This window comes from Coturnix japonica, chromosome 4 (assembly GCF_001577835.2).
Source record: "Coturnix japonica isolate 7356 chromosome 4, Coturnix japonica 2.1, whole genome shotgun sequence".
In the NCBI taxonomy this organism is placed as follows: domain Eukaryota; kingdom Metazoa; phylum Chordata; class Aves; order Galliformes; family Phasianidae; genus Coturnix; species Coturnix japonica.
Genome location: NC_029519.1, coordinates 57,974,180 through 57,990,467, shown reverse-complemented (window position 1 = coordinate 57,990,467; position 16,288 = coordinate 57,974,180).

Genomic DNA, 16,288 nt, shown 5'->3' with positions numbered 1-16,288 from the left:
TGTATCAGCTGATCTACAATAACCAACAACTTGAATGAAAAATATATAGACAACAAGTCTATAAACAGATAATAAAAGGAGTTTGTAGCCATTTGAACAAGAGAGCATGAGGGGAATAACCTTTAAGAGGCACGTTCAGGTATTCTCCTTAAATTGCATTTTCCCTTTCACTGTTGGAGGCAGAACAGCAAAGGCAATGGACCACCAGCCTTGCCAATAGAGATTTTATAAAATTATGATTTGGCATTGGTTTCAGATTCTGCACAGAAGGTGCAAGAACAACCCTTAGCTCAGGACAAGGTCTGGGCAGTTCACTGTGGCAAAGATGTCACTGGTGATGGAAGGAGGGAACACAAAACAGGCTGCTCCTGGAACCAGACCAACACTGAACACTAGAATTCACCACAGTAAGTGTTTTTTGTTGTGCACTGCCAGTCCATGATCATGCTCTCAGTGAAAATACCGAATGATGTTACAGTAATTTGTTAAAATGTTTTGCTCCTTCCAGCAGATGTGTGACTCCTGTGTGTGCTCGTGTGTGAAGTTGGAGCTTTATCATAATTTTATAAATTATAAGCATCTGCAACAGTAATAAGCCAATCTAATGCTGAAACAAAACTAGAGGGAATGTGTGCCCTTTCTTTTCCTTTGTCCATTTGAAACTCATTAAATTAAACCTCTAATATTAAAAGATGCCTTGCAGCATTGCTGATAATAGTGCCAGGTGCTCTGACACTGTGGGTATGTTATGGTATTTTGTCACATTTATACAAAGAATTGAAAGTAAAAAGAGGAACGTTTCCACAGAAACTACTTTGACTGCTGTCTAGCAGAGCATCTGCTTTGTACAGTCCACCACTATCTAGCTAGCTGTGAACAAGTTAGTCTGCAAATCTAGTAGCAGTACAGATAACTCAGCTCCAAGTTTTACCTACTAATAAGCTTTGCTTTCAAAGTTTTCCCAGTAGGGCTAATTAGTCTCTACTCTTTTATCTCCCACGTAAACCAGCATGGTTCTCCCAGAGGCCACAGCAGAGTGGACATTTGGGGAAGAAGTGGCTGTTGGGTGACCTTAGCAGATTCATCTGCTCTTTTAAGTAGATCGTCAAATTCAGCCTTACACTATATGGTCAGCCTCTATTTCTGCCTAATTTCCTCTCTCCCTTTTTGATGTTTTTCCTTTAGAGTAATTTGCAATTAATTTACTGTTACTTTGGACTGAAAAGGTGAAAAATCTTATGTTAGCAAACATCAGTATTATGATACCCACTGTAAGGTAGAAATAACATAAGGATGGTGGTAATAGATATCCAAAGGTTATCTATAGGAAAAACTCACCAATACAGATGCCTTCAGTCTAGCTGGAAAATGCTGAGGATAATTATCCAGTCTCTACAAAGGAGTGATCTCAAAAGAGTTGCTGCCTTAGTGGTGGTCAGCCCTTAAATTAAGTCTAGGAGAGGTGGACTCAAGCTCCACCTCTTCTGGGAGCACGGCTGAATTACCCTCACCTGTGCTCCCACAGCTGACCCAACACTTGCCTCAGCTGATTAATTGGAGGTTCAGGCTGAGATTACCAGTTTTCCATACACCTGTACTCAGTGAAGTTCTGCTGTATTGCATGTCTCTTCTGTGCACTGGAATAAAATAGAAATGAAACCATGCTGAAATATGTTAACTTACAGTTTTTTTAGAAAACTGTCAAACCATTATGCAACTCCATTAACAGTTGGTGTATTTCCTGTTTTTATTTATTTATTGGGTGGAGGTGGGGTAGGATATATTGTTTCCAATCGAAATTCCTGAAGGCATTATTACATTTTATTTTATTTAGCTAGGATCATATACTGTTTTGTAAAACAAATTCTTCTTTAAAAGTAAGTACACATGGCCTTTCAGGTTGTACTCAATTTAACTTTACAATCAAGTTAGCATTATGTCCTATAATGAAACAGTTTAGCCAATGAATTAAATCTCTGAGACTTTTCAAGGACTGGCACATTATTTCAGTTTATACAATCAGTCAAATCTTAGCATTTTTAGATTTTATCTGTTTGCTTTTTTTTATGTTGTTTGTTTTTGTTTTTTAATTAAGATCTTCCTAATATATATCAGGTGTTTAGAAGTAGTTGAAATTACAGACAAAAAGGGATTCTGTACAGAATTTCTGGCTTGTCAATGTCTTCTTCACCACCATCAACAGATTACTGCATTATTTGGGTTTGAATGCATTCTCTGTCACCCCTTATCTGTTTTAAGATTGTCCCTCATTCTGTCTGAGCTCAGATTCAATGGCAAAAAATAAAAATAAAGTGAAAGAACTGGTAGAATTAAGGTAAATAGAGAAAGAAAACAAGCGAGAATTCCTTTTCTTATTTTCTTTCCTTTAAAAATTAAAAAATAAATAAAAAATGCTGCACTGGAATTTGCACCATCCATAAATGATACTACTATAATTAATTGCATCTCACCACAGATCACTGACCATTTAAATAATCTGTAACCAAGGTCTGTTTTAACAGACAGCAAAAAAACTATTAGTCATCTAGCGTTTATTTGTCCCTTAAAAAGAAATAGTTGCATGATGGAGAAACAGTTTATACTTCAAGCTGTCCTGGTTTTGTTTAACAAAGTGCTGTAACTTCAGCTGCAGTTGAGAACTTTGGAAAGAAAATAAAAACAACAAGAACATTCAACATACCAATACGTAGTTAGCTTTGGTCATACTCTGATTACATATTTCCTTTATTTTTGGCATATGGTAATCAAACTTATTTATGAGATACACTGGGTAACAAATTCAAACAAACCTTAGGTGAGTGGATTCCACTTATAACATCGAGATATATCCATTGTGTCTGCCTAGGCCACAGATTATCAGGTTCAATGAGAACTTACTGCAAAAGCACTGAACCTCCCAGGTCCATGAGTCCTTGTCCTTTCAAAGAGCTGAGCACATGCAGGGAGTGGTGTGGAGGCACATCCTGTTATGAATACAGGAACAGGGATAGGAGGCAGTAGCCACAGTATACAACACACCTATTGGGCATCTGGAAATACCATACAGTGATTAGTTGTTGAGTTACAGCCATTCATTTATCCAGGGATTACAGTGGGTCTATGAAATGCTCAAGGAAAATTTTCTTGCATTCAACAATAACATAGTAGTCTCTCAGATAATGTACAGTTTTGAAATATATGACAAGTATAGTTGTTTTTACAATATGGGAAACAAATGCAAGAAGCATTACAGAAGTAGGCTCTTTGATGTCTGTGGAAGTTTTGTGGCTTTTTTATTTTTCCTCAAAAAATAATTTAAACCTGTCTGTATTTTAAAAATAGATTGAATCCTTTTTGAAAGAGGCAGTATATTACCAAAGCTGAGCTGTTTTCCTATTTCTGTGTGCCCTTGAAGCTATCACAATGCCTCAGTAATCTCAAAAATAAACATTATTTATCTACTTCACTGAAAAAATGATCTGGAAAATTCTGACAGGTTATCCAGTGCATGAGCAATGAAGCAACAGGTATAAAACCAGCTGCTCAAGACAATAAAATTCTCACATACAGTATTTGTTGTTGTATTAGGTACTGTATATAAGTGTTAAATTAAACATTGTCTACTTTGAAATTGAGAGTACATCTCAATTTTAAAACTCTTACTATTTAAGACAGTTTCATATTTTAGTCTTTCAGACCTCAAGGCAATCTACACGGAAAGTAGATTTGTGACATGCAATTATCATGCTATAACTAACAAAAGCTGAATCTGCAACTGTTGTAAAAATAATATGGTACAACACTCAGAGCTTCCTACTGATGAAAACAAATAAAAAAAAAAAATAGGCTGCTATTCCTGCAATTCATTTCTAGACAGATCAAGGGCTATATTTTAAAAACTGCAGTTTCTTTATATAGCATGTTATCAGCTTTAGTAGAATTCATTTTTTGAAGGTAAGTGATAAAATACTACTACTGCTACCTTCAAACAATAACTCTGAGACAAACCTCCTGGATGAAAACTTCATATCTTTGATCCTGAATTTTCTTTCCTTAATAAAAATCCCCAAATCTTTCAACTATGATTTTTTTGGCATTTGCAGCATGAAGTACAGAGGTTTTAGTTCAGCAGGGAATAACAGTGCATAAAGTACATTAACAGTTTGCTAAAATACAGCTAAAATGCTGATGTAGTTTAAGGTTTCACAGTAAAACAATTAACCATACACATTTGATGCTACAGTCATTATAAAAGGCTTTGTATAATGTATAATTATACATGCATATGTACATTGTGTGTAATACCTGTCATCCATCTGTGAGAAATATGTATTCACACTGAGATATAAGGATTAATTACAAAGAATTGGTTAGGCAGGGCCCATAGGGGTTGTTTAACCTATTAAAAATTAAAAAGAGATGGAAATCAAAGGTATAAGTCAGAAAAGCGTTAATGTTTAGGAAATATATTGAGAAAAAGAATGCAAGAGATAATAAAATGAGAATGAATCGAAGACATTGCACAGTGCAAAAGTAAGTGGATTTTTGATATAGTTTTGCAGTTGAAGTAATGATAAAAACAATTAATTAATTTAATTTAATTAATTAAAAATATTGAATTTTTAATGTGAGAGATGATGTAACTTGCCTATCCATATACCTGTGAGACTTGATTCTGTCACAAAATTCTCACTTCTGCCTCTATATGTGTTGAATCGAATCTCCAAATGTTTTCAGGCAACACTTCTAGTCCTGGATAAATTCCTTGATAGGGAGTTATAGAACCAATTATTTCAAATCAAATAAGTTATCATGTCCACTGTCAGCAATATTAGACTATTTCTGCAGCAACTGCAACAATTACTTACTGGGGGCGGGGGGGGGGAAGGGGGGAGAGGGGAAAGGGGGGTGGAACTTAGTGAGTATTCACATGGTGTGAACACAGTATAGTCATAAACAAGTAGCCTTGTCTGCACACATGAACTAAAGAGGATCTCTGCTGCAGAAGATCTTGATCAGTTGTTTGGTCACTGTATTGTTTAAGAAAAATCATGCAACAGAATTCTGCCTGCAGATACTGCTTACCAGCTGAAACTGGTGGAGAAAGATATGTATATTTTATCGGAGAGTCAGTTTGAGCTCTGACGTTTATTTGATCTTTGGCTTTGGTTTTCTACAAAGCAGTTGTGTACAAGCAAAGAACAGACAGTTTCAGTGTTGTAACAGTAAAGTACATACCAACTTTTGCTGCCTACAGAAAGGTTTTGCTTGTTAATGCCATTTCAAAGGAAATAAAACTCCAATAATTTTTGTGTAGTGCTAATTGAAGACTACTCTCTTAGGCTTCTGTACTCTTTCAAAACTCAGATTATGGTTTGAAGCTTTCAAATTTCCTAAGTTTCTTCATCATTAAAAATCTGGTTATGCATTATATTTAATACCATTAAGACTTCATAGACTTCATATAATATCTTTTCCTTTCAGAAGTGCATTTCGGAGAATTACTTTGTCTAAATTTTCTAGTCTTATATTTTGTCTTTTCCCCCCCTTCAACTTTACAATTATACAAATGTATTAAATTTCTTTTAAGGTTTCTAGTGTTATTAGAAACATAGGGCTGGATATTCCTAGCATGATAGAAATGATGTTATTATTAATACAATACACACATTTTTCAAGATCCATTTTAAAATCATTTTCTTTCTTTGGTGCTGTTGATCCATTTGTCTAATGTAATGGTTACAAATGTTTTGTTCAGAAACTATTTTCAACCTTCTTAACCAGACTGACATTTCCAAGACCAAAATCAAAGAATGGTCATGATTTTAGCCACAAAATATTTCCTGACATTTCTGTTGAACATAGACTATCAGCTTGATAAAATTGAAAATTCAGGGACAGAATAGCCTTAACAATTTCCTACCCCATTTATTGCAAATAAATCTCTATTTTTACTTTCACCATACAAAAATATAGAAGATGAGTCTGTGACTTACATTTTTAACCTTATCTTTTATTGCTTTCACCCTGTCCTATTTATTTATTGTGTGACTATTGTCTTTGGGCTTGTTTTGAAGTGTCCATGAAGTATTTTCCAGAATGTCGAAAAAAATATTAATGAACCAGAACTCCATGTCCTATGGCAGTACTTTAGTTTACATGCAAGACATAAATCAAATAGAAGTTTTCAACTACATTATTACAGTGCAGTAGCAGTTTATGTTTTCATTAACAGGTTTTCAAATAACTTTGTACCCGCTGACAACAGCTTTCTGAATGTTTAGACAAGTATGGTTTCATTAAAACACGAAATACAAAACATGTAAAAGAAAACTGTTAAGCTTCAGATATCAAAGGATGAAAAAAAGGGTTAAAACTATACTGAGATTAAACTAAGACAATCAGCCCAGATTAGAATTTTAGCATTTCAGTCAAGAAACATCCAAAACTCAAGCAAAATCTCTGATCTGTAGAATATTGAAATTGTTTGCTCCTCTCGTAAGAAAAAACTTGGTTTTTTTTTTTTTTTTTTTTTTTTTTTTTTTTTTTTTTTTGTTTTTGGGTTTTTTTTTTTTTTTTTTTTTTTTTTTTTTTCTGTGGGGAAAGTGAGGTTTGTGTTAGGGAATGGTGGAAGAACAGATGGGAAGTGTGTAGAGACCTTCATATTTTAAATTATAGAATCCTTGTAGTAAGTAGACATTTATTCCAAACTCTAGTATAATATTCTAGAAATTCAGAAAGAGAAAATAAATTGCTCACCTTGGCAGCCACAGAAATACAAGATGTTTTATGTGCATAGAGTTTTGATCTAGGAGAAGAGCATGGATAAAATACAGTTCCTACCTCATATAAATTTTGATTAAATTGTAAAAATTATTGCAGCTTTCTTGGAGACAAAAATTTCATTCCTGTATAAAAACTGATTATAATGAGCTTCTCATATATTGCATAAATCAACTAACTCTGAGTTCTACATGCTAAAATTTGGATTATTATTTACATTATTTACTTGAAGCATATATATCTGTTGCCATATTTGATATTAGATATTGCCATTATTTTTCATGCATACATATAATTTATTATGTTGAATTCAACTAAAGAGAGATCCATTTCAGAATATGGCAACTATAGATATAGTTAGCTCTTTGCAATGCTTACATATTTTCAAATACAAATAAGTCTGAGCAGTAAATACCTCCAAGACTATCATAGCTTCAGATGTAAATCAATGTGCAAGATGCAAGTCATAAACCAAGTGAAATATTGAATTGTATGAAATTTTTACTATTAGAATGTTAATGATCCTCAATACTTAGTGCCTTTCTACTTAAAGAATTTATCTTCTTGTTTCACTTAGTAATGCTTGCAAAGTTAAAAGATTTTTTTTTTTATTATTTTATCAGAGTGGAGAAGGACTTGTTTCTCTGAATCAAAAACATGGTAAGTGACCTATGAACACAGAAAGATTTCACCTGAAGAAGACTGCTGCCACTAGGAAGTTAAATCTACTCTAATGGCATTTTATTTCTTTACAAGATGAAAATACAATAAAAAACTAGTAGAAACAGAATTTGCATAATACATTTTGGTTAATGAAAGGATTTGACCCCAAACAGCTAAAGTACTAATGAAATTAGAGATAATTAGCTGCGAAGTTTGAATACTAATTGAAATCACAGTTTCAAAGTGTGGGAGAGAGAATGTCTGCATTCAAGTCAGGGAAAATAGAAAACAGAATGGCAGACAGCATGGAAAATCGGTACTGCAGTTAGAACTACTAGAATGAAAAATGGTAAATCTTCCTTGCATATAAGTGATGTAAGAAAACAAGAAATTCAGAAATAAATAAATTTAGAGTGCATACAGTCAGGAAAAACACTGAGAGGAACTGATCTACACCAACAGAAAGCTGATAACCATTTGTGTATTGTAGTCAATCAAAGAGCATTGCTGAGACATTTATATGATGATGACACAAGTGGTTCCAGCAAAATAGATGCATAAAGCTTCAGTCATTTCAGGTAGTGATATTCTGTGATTGAGATTCAGAAAGAAGTTAAAAAATCATCTACTGAACAGGTAATCTACCTTAAAATTGAAGGCTAAAATATGCTTATTTTGGTAATTCCAGCAAAACAAAGACAGCAAAGAATGATGACTATATAAGATGTATCATCTTCAAATCTATAGCATTGAGAGATAGAGAAATTATCCTTTAATTTTAGAGATAATCTTAACATAGAAATATTTACATATAAAATTTATATTTATATTATATAATATGAACATATTGATATTTACATTCTGGATGAGTATATATGAAAAAAGATATATTAGCTGTCACAAAACAATTAATAAATTACTAAGATTTGTATCTAATAAGTATTGCCACACACTTATCCCTGAACTGATCTAGTAGTCATTATTTTCATTTATTACCAGAACAATACAATCTCATAGTCTAAGGTAAGAGGAATCTAGAACTGACTAAATTTAGTCAGATGAAAATATATCTGAGGCTGCAGGGAGACCACATTTCCGCCTTCCACTACTGAAGGACCTTATAAACAGGAGGGAGGCTGACTTCTTACACTGACAGATAGTGAAAGAACAAGGGGAATGATTTTAAATTGAAAGAATGGAGATTTACATTAAATGTTAGGGGGACATTTATTCTCAAAGGGTGGTGAGGCACAGTTACAGGCTGTCCAGATAAATTGTGGAGACATTCCAGCCCAGGTTGGATGGGGCGCTGGGCAGCCTGATCCTGTGAGTGGAAACCCTGCCCAAAACAGGACAATGGAACTAGATGATCCTTAAGGTCCCTTCCATTCAAAACAGTTCTATGATTCTATGACTATTCAAAAGGTCTCTTCTGAGTATCAAGAAACTCTTAAACCACTATGATTACCTCTTCGATTTGATGTGATATAATTCAGTTTGTTCACTTATGAAACCTGTGTTGCAATAAGGAATAAAGCCAGATGAAAAGTGCAGAACATACTATAAAATCAAGGTGTTTAGATTTAATTCAAGTTTTTTTCTGATGATGTTTATATAGGCAAATCTTCAGCAAATAACCTGCTTGTACTGATCATATTTTAAACAACATAGCCCAGGACTTAAACCTGTGTAATTACAGAAGCTTCCGTATTTAAAAACACAAATTTCTTGATTTTCAAAGCAGAAAAGGAAAAGTGCTTACCCAATGCCCACTGGCAAAATAATATTTTTAGAGATTAGAAACATTACTTTGTCAAAATATTTCCTTGCAGTTTTCTGCTCCATAGAATTATTGAAGTTTCTGAAATAAGTCTAGAAACATTAAAATATATATACATATATATTCATATTAAAAACAAGACAAAGATGTATGCATATCCTGCCTGGCAAAACAAAAACAAAACAAAAAACAAATACACACACACACGCATAAAAACAAACAAACAAAAACCAAACACATTTTCCTGGAGTAGTCCTTTGTATTGGGAAACAAGAAGAGAATTAACATTATATATTCAGAAAAAAAATCTTTTCTTAAGCCCCTACTTCAAGATGTTGCATAAAGCACTTCATTGTCACTATGGAAGCAATCACAGGGATTTACTGTGCTGCTGGATTGCCATTTTTTTTCTGCGTATAGCGTGTTAAATGCACACCTGATGTTTGGGAAGGAGTTATTTGGTTATATATTAAATAAAATACTGCAAACATGGCCATATATTTGCTCTTGCAGGTGTAGCAAAGGGAAACATTTCACTATAAATGATGAAGCCTATACTTCCATATGCTTTAATTTAAAGTATGAAAACTTCTTTTTATGAACTGTTGTACTCCACTGTAAAATAGCAAATTTACACTGTTCATTTCTGTTTTCTTCAGCACAGCACATGGCTCACGGTGAACTAGAATGTAATAAAATCCCCTTTGGTGTTATCTGGAATCAGACGGCACACTTACATTGTCAATTTTTTTTTAATTTATTTTTCTTTTTAGATTAACTTTCAAAAGAGGTATAACTGTGTTTTGAACAGAGAAGAAGTCATGAATATGGAAGAACAATGCTTTCTAATTCCATTTATACATCTGCTGGACAGAAAGAAACATAAAAACATTGCAGATGAGTTCTGTAGATGCATCTGTACTCCACATTTAATGCTTAGTCAAGCAAACCTTTTGCTTACTGGAAGTCAGCAATACAACTACAGCAACAACTTCTGTTCGCCCTTGACAGTTCTAGTTCCTGTTATTCTTCCTTCTTCCCTTTGAAACTAATATTTGAGTTTTAATTCTTAGGATAGGATTATGATCGGATCTAGTTTCTTAGTATCCAAGATGCTTGAATTGAAATGGCAAAGCACTCAAGTGACAGCTCTGATCAGATTGATGAATAAAGGTGGATTAACTAGCTCCCAGACAGAATAATTTACATGTACAGTCTCACCTTTTCACTTACATTATCTGCTACAGAAGGAAACTCATGCTGTAACAATTTCAGTAATAAATCATGTATGTAAAAAATTGCATAATCCTATTAGTGTGAACAAGAATCATAGATAAAGGAAGAAGCTAATGATTCATTAAAGTTGTCATTTTTACAATAATGATTTATTTGAATAGACATTAAACAACAATAATATAAAGCAAACCTCTAAGTAACTAGTTTCCTACTACAACAACCTACAATGCAACATTAAATTTTTGGTTTCTCCTAAGCATTCACATTTCCCATTCCATTACACAAGAGGGATTGAAAACATTAAAAATTATGAATAATCTGGCTTGCAATTAATTTAAACATCTATTCTCTCATTTTATGAGCTCAGTAAAGGACTGATAATCTGAAAATTCCATTAATTTAAATTGGATGGAGGGAATGATCAAGCAAACTCTGCAGTTAATAGGATTTTATGTGGTTACTGAGAAAAAATTGTGTAGGAAGCATAAATGGAAGGCAGACCTCCTCAGAGACCCCAGGCTGTCAGCAGCAGAAGAGAAAGCTATATTATTCCATTAGATTAAATTCATCTTCTAATCCATAAATTTCATCTTAGTGTAAACAATATGGTTATTAATGGCCCTACTCTGGATTAAGCTATTTTATTTTGGTATAATTATCTGACATAATATCAAGTTAGAATCATGGGACAGCATAATATCAAGTTAGAATCATGGGACAGAGTAGGTCATCACAAAGAGCATAGAGAAACATAATTGTGTTTTATAAAAATCTAGCTATGAGCTGGAGAGCAAACAAAAATTCTAACAGCATCTATGGCTAAGAACACAGTCAAAATTGCTGTGCACAGTGCAGATTGAGTTTCTTCCAGAATTTTCTGCAACCTAGCTTAGGCACATTAGAGAAATATGGTACAAACAGATATTATTCATACTAAATCTACATATATAGCTCAACAAATAATGCCTCCTATTTATTTCCATGGAAACTACAATGAAGAGCACAGTAGCACTTCTAGATAAAGAAAATTCTCAGCTACAAAATATTATTTTTTCAGTATAGTGACCACCAGTAATTATGCATTTCTACCTGCAATGAAGAAGAGCTTGCATGTGGTGCCAGCAAAAATCTGCACCAGCAGAGGTGAGCCACTGTTACTGCCACCGAAGCTAAAAAGCACCACCCAACACATCACCGTGCTCGCACCCACTGCTTAGCCTTCCTAAAAGTTCAGCAGTGCTGGTAAGTGTCAGGTGTAATTTTTTGCACATGGACAAATTCAATGACAAACATTTGCCTCGTATGCTCTTCCATGTCAGATGCCATTTTGTCAGAATGTCCCTCTGCTGTCATCTGTCACACAGCAAAAAAAATGTATTGGAAAATTTGCAGAAAGATGTAACCTCTACTGCCATACTGCTAGCATTGCCTCTGACGTCATAGGCCAACATAATAAAACAGGACGCATTACTTTTGAAACAGCTGTTATACGTCCCTAGAAACAGAACCCATAAAGAAATCTGCCCCCTCCCACTTCTTGCAATTAAATGGTCTGATTCTTAGTTGCTTGTTCAGCAAACAGAGGATTTAAAGAGAATTTTATAACATAAGAAAACCTAACTCTTCAGCTTCTCTTTCTTATTATTTTTCCTGCCTTAAGGAAAGTCGACACAAAACATTCTTACACAAAGCAGAGACTGAGTTCAGAAGAGCCAACACAATTTTGATCTATTTTGAGATTTATTTATTTTATTATTCCCTGTTCTTTCAGTCTTTTCTCATAGAGGCTAAAAAACACCCCAAGAACTTTGATTATTCTCGCTTTCTTCTAGATGTTCCCAGCAGGTTCATGCCTTCACTGGAAGTATAGTGCCCTGCACTGGACAGAATGTACTAGCTGAAGCTCGACAAGGAATAAGAGAACAAAAAGCATTATTTGATGTAGCTTGCAACTCTGATCTACTTTGTGTATTATATCCCAGAATGCCTGCCAAATAGAGGTTTTTTGTTGCTGGTGGTGCTATTCTTGGTAAGATCTAGGGGACAAACTAAAATAAAGACCATAAAATCTAATCTTTCACAAGCAAAAAATAAAACAAAAAACAAAAAACAAAAAAAATCCCAACCAAAAACAAAAACAACAACAACAAAAATACAAACCAAGAAATAACCCTCACACTAATACTTTATTGCTACAAGGAGCGTGTATTGGAAATTCATTTTCTCTCAGTCTTTTTTGGTTTTGTTTATTTATTTTCATTCTTTCAAAAGAACATTGTTCCAGAGGAACTTCAAGTTGAGTTTTATCCCTGAGCTGCATAAGGATGTAGTCTATTCCTTCAATGTAATGGTAATACAAATTGATATTTTAATTTTAATTATTTTAATTATTTTAATTAATTAATTTATTTTTTAATGTACACACAAAGCCATACAAATAAGATAAAAGTAGTTATCAAATCTAAATGATTTTATGTGGAATTCTGCAAAATACCTTTTCATTGTTAAGCTGGTATATCATACAAGGTTGACTTCAGGAATTTTGCTGATATGGATGACAAGCTAGTTTACAGCATCTGCAAGTGTTACCTTTGAAGGGTTAAAGCTGCTACTGTGGCATGCAAGAAAGAAGTGTATGCCTCTTTCAACAATATGTCTCTCAACCTACATTTTTAGTATAAATATAGCTATGCTTCTTTATGAAGGGTAGAACACAAAAGCTTTTTCACGTTTAACTCATTGTTTCTGCAGAGTATAAGAGGTAGATGCAAGCTAACAGCAAAGCCTTGCAAGATGCTATGAAAATTAATGGTTTGACAAAGAAAGATGACTTTCAATCTGAAAGAAAAAGAACCAGAAGTATAGAGAGACAGCAGGATATTGTATTGATATGGGGGTTTCTGTATTCCTGAGATACTTGCACTGTCATTAGATCCAAAATACTGTGATTGTACCATCTCATAATCACCAAAATTTTTGGATTCTTTTCAGATCTTTGTAGCTCTTTAAAATGAAGTTTAACTATGAAATGCTAAATAACTGCTTTCAACATTAAAAAAAGCTTTGCTGGTCGCTGAAACATTCACTGCCTCAGCCTTGCAATCTAAGATATTAAGATGAACAAAGTATATATATACTTCCAAATCACTTAGAAATAAGGAAAATACATTAGGACAAAGCAACACTGCTCTTCAAATATTGTCAACTAAACAGATGTGGGTATATATTTTTTTCCTTTCTCAGAACCACCATCCAGTGCACCGAGGTACCTGCATTAACTAGATGATGTATACACAAGTTTGGTGTTCATATGTCCTTCTAGTTTTTTAATCATTGTGCTTAACCTTTACCTGCCCTTCTCTGACATCTTGAGGGTGTCAAATTACTCAGTTATTTAAGATGTTTTTATCTGGGTTCCATCAATTTTCTTTTCATCTAGTCTGAATGTCCTCTAAAACAAATAATTCAACATATCACAGTTCAGAAGTAATAGGTCTTGTTATGATTTAATGTCAGAAATTAAATAACAATAACAAAACCCCCCTGACATTTCTATTTGTACTTCAGGAAGCACTGAATGTATGCTTGGCTATATCAGCTTTCAGCAATTATCATTGACTTCTCCATCGGTCAGGGTAATAAGGGAGCATACCAAAACTCCCTGCAGTTCTTCAGCTGAATTTTTACCCAGTCTCCAGGATACTGGTGTGTCCCATATGCCATAGTTACTCATGGTCACAGGGATCTGTGATCCCTAGTGTTTCTAAAGGGAATAATTGTTCTAATTCAGCCCATTCTCAGTTTGGATAAGGTATCAATGAAACAGGTAAGTAAGTTGAGGCTGGTAATTTTTGTTTGTTTTTAATTAAAAAAAATGAAAGAGACTATAATGGCTATCTCTGTTCAAGGTGATGGTACTCTGTAGGCAACATTAAGAAAGATTTCACTCATTCTTAAAATCTATCAGTATACAAAATTTCATGAATAATTCCTAATTTTGTTCTCAATAATGCATTAAAAATGCATCTGAACTGTATATAGAAATTTCATTTGAATGGAAAGCATTATAATTAAACAGTTAATAACTGGACCATGACTTGTCAGTCAGATGACTGACATTGCAATGTTATTTATTTGCTGATGCATCCTATAATTAATCTTTAATGATAGTTTTACATTTAAAAAAATTATTTATTGCTCAAAAATAACTTGGAAAGATTTTCATTACCTGAATCATTACTGACAAAGTTATTGAAGTTTCTTTTAAGAAAACAGTTACTAAGCATAGCAGTAACTGAATGTAAAGTTTGTATTAATATTTACATGAAATCAAGCTACTTCCATGCCTGTTTTACTGGTGTATTTTTGTTGTAATTCCTTTAACAGCAGATAGTGAGGGCATAAACAGTTGTAATTCAAACAATCAACACTTTCCTCCGTATTTCTTGGTGTACTATGATTTGAAAAGACTAATACACCCCAGACCTAACCTTTACATATAGAAATTAGAAGTAACAGGGGTAGAGAGCAAGATATGATACAACGAATATCTGGGCTATTTATATAAATCATTCATGGCAACAAAAATCTTAAAATAAATGTCACATTGTGAAAACAGAGCAGTGAGTAGCCTTTGCATACACAGCAGAAATCTATGGCATTGAAGTTCATGTTGCACACTAAAGAGTGAATATTATACAAAACTCATTATCATGGTATGTGCAGTTCAACAGCATCCATAGATAGCTAAGGAATAGATTCAAGTTCACATAACTAAAAATTTCCCCTGAAGTTTGGAAGAAAATAAAATGCAGAAAAATGTAGGAAAAAAAATAATATATTAAATTCTACCATTAGGCAAAATATTTTCTAAGGAAAATATTACAGTCATGCTACTACAAGACTTACTATGCAGATTTACTTCTTGTCAAAACCAAACCAAACAAAATGTTCTTACTGACAATGAAAGGAAGGGAAATCTTTTTTAATCAAATAGCAGCATTCAAGGATTTCAGTCAAATAGGTCTACAGAATTGTGGGAGTTACTGATGTCACTGTCTGGAACTACAGATAACTACAAATGAATGAAGAAAGTTATACCTAAAGACAAAATCTAAGTAAACCACAGGATTTCAAAAGACTATATAAATCTCTAGAGTCTGTGTGTTATTGTGGTATTTTCAAAAGAAAATATTTTGTCCATCTCTAGTAATATCCTAGTCTCTACAACATGGATCTAAATTACTTCATTTTATCTCACGATGATTTAAATACAGAGATAGTGTTTAAACATTGTTTTGTGGTTGTTTTTTAATTTTCCAGACAAAATGTTTTGCATCATTTTCTGCAATACTTGAAAGAAACATTCACAGACAATTAAAGCCAAATATTTGAAACAACAACAATAAAAACACTTCTCATGTTTTCAAGTTATTTTTCAGATCTCTGTGGAACAACATTCCCCAGTCTGAAAGCTCACAACTACAAATAAATCAAGACTGCCAACAGATCATGCTTCTATAAGGAATAAAACAATTTATGGAGTTATACTTCTCACAACAAACCTTTGTCAGGTGGTCATCTGTCTATCTGCAAACACATCTTTGTGGAATACCATTTTACCTTGCTTCTATTGTGAAAATACCTTCTAAGTGTCCAATATGAACTTTACATTATTGAAAAAATAAAGTTTGGAGTATTCTCGATTGAGATAATCTTCCAGGGTGTTTACCCATGTATTTCACATTTTCAACAATGAAGTGTCAGATGAAAAACAAGTGTATTATTACTTTAGTATCTGATATAGGCATTGGTAGTTGTTAGATA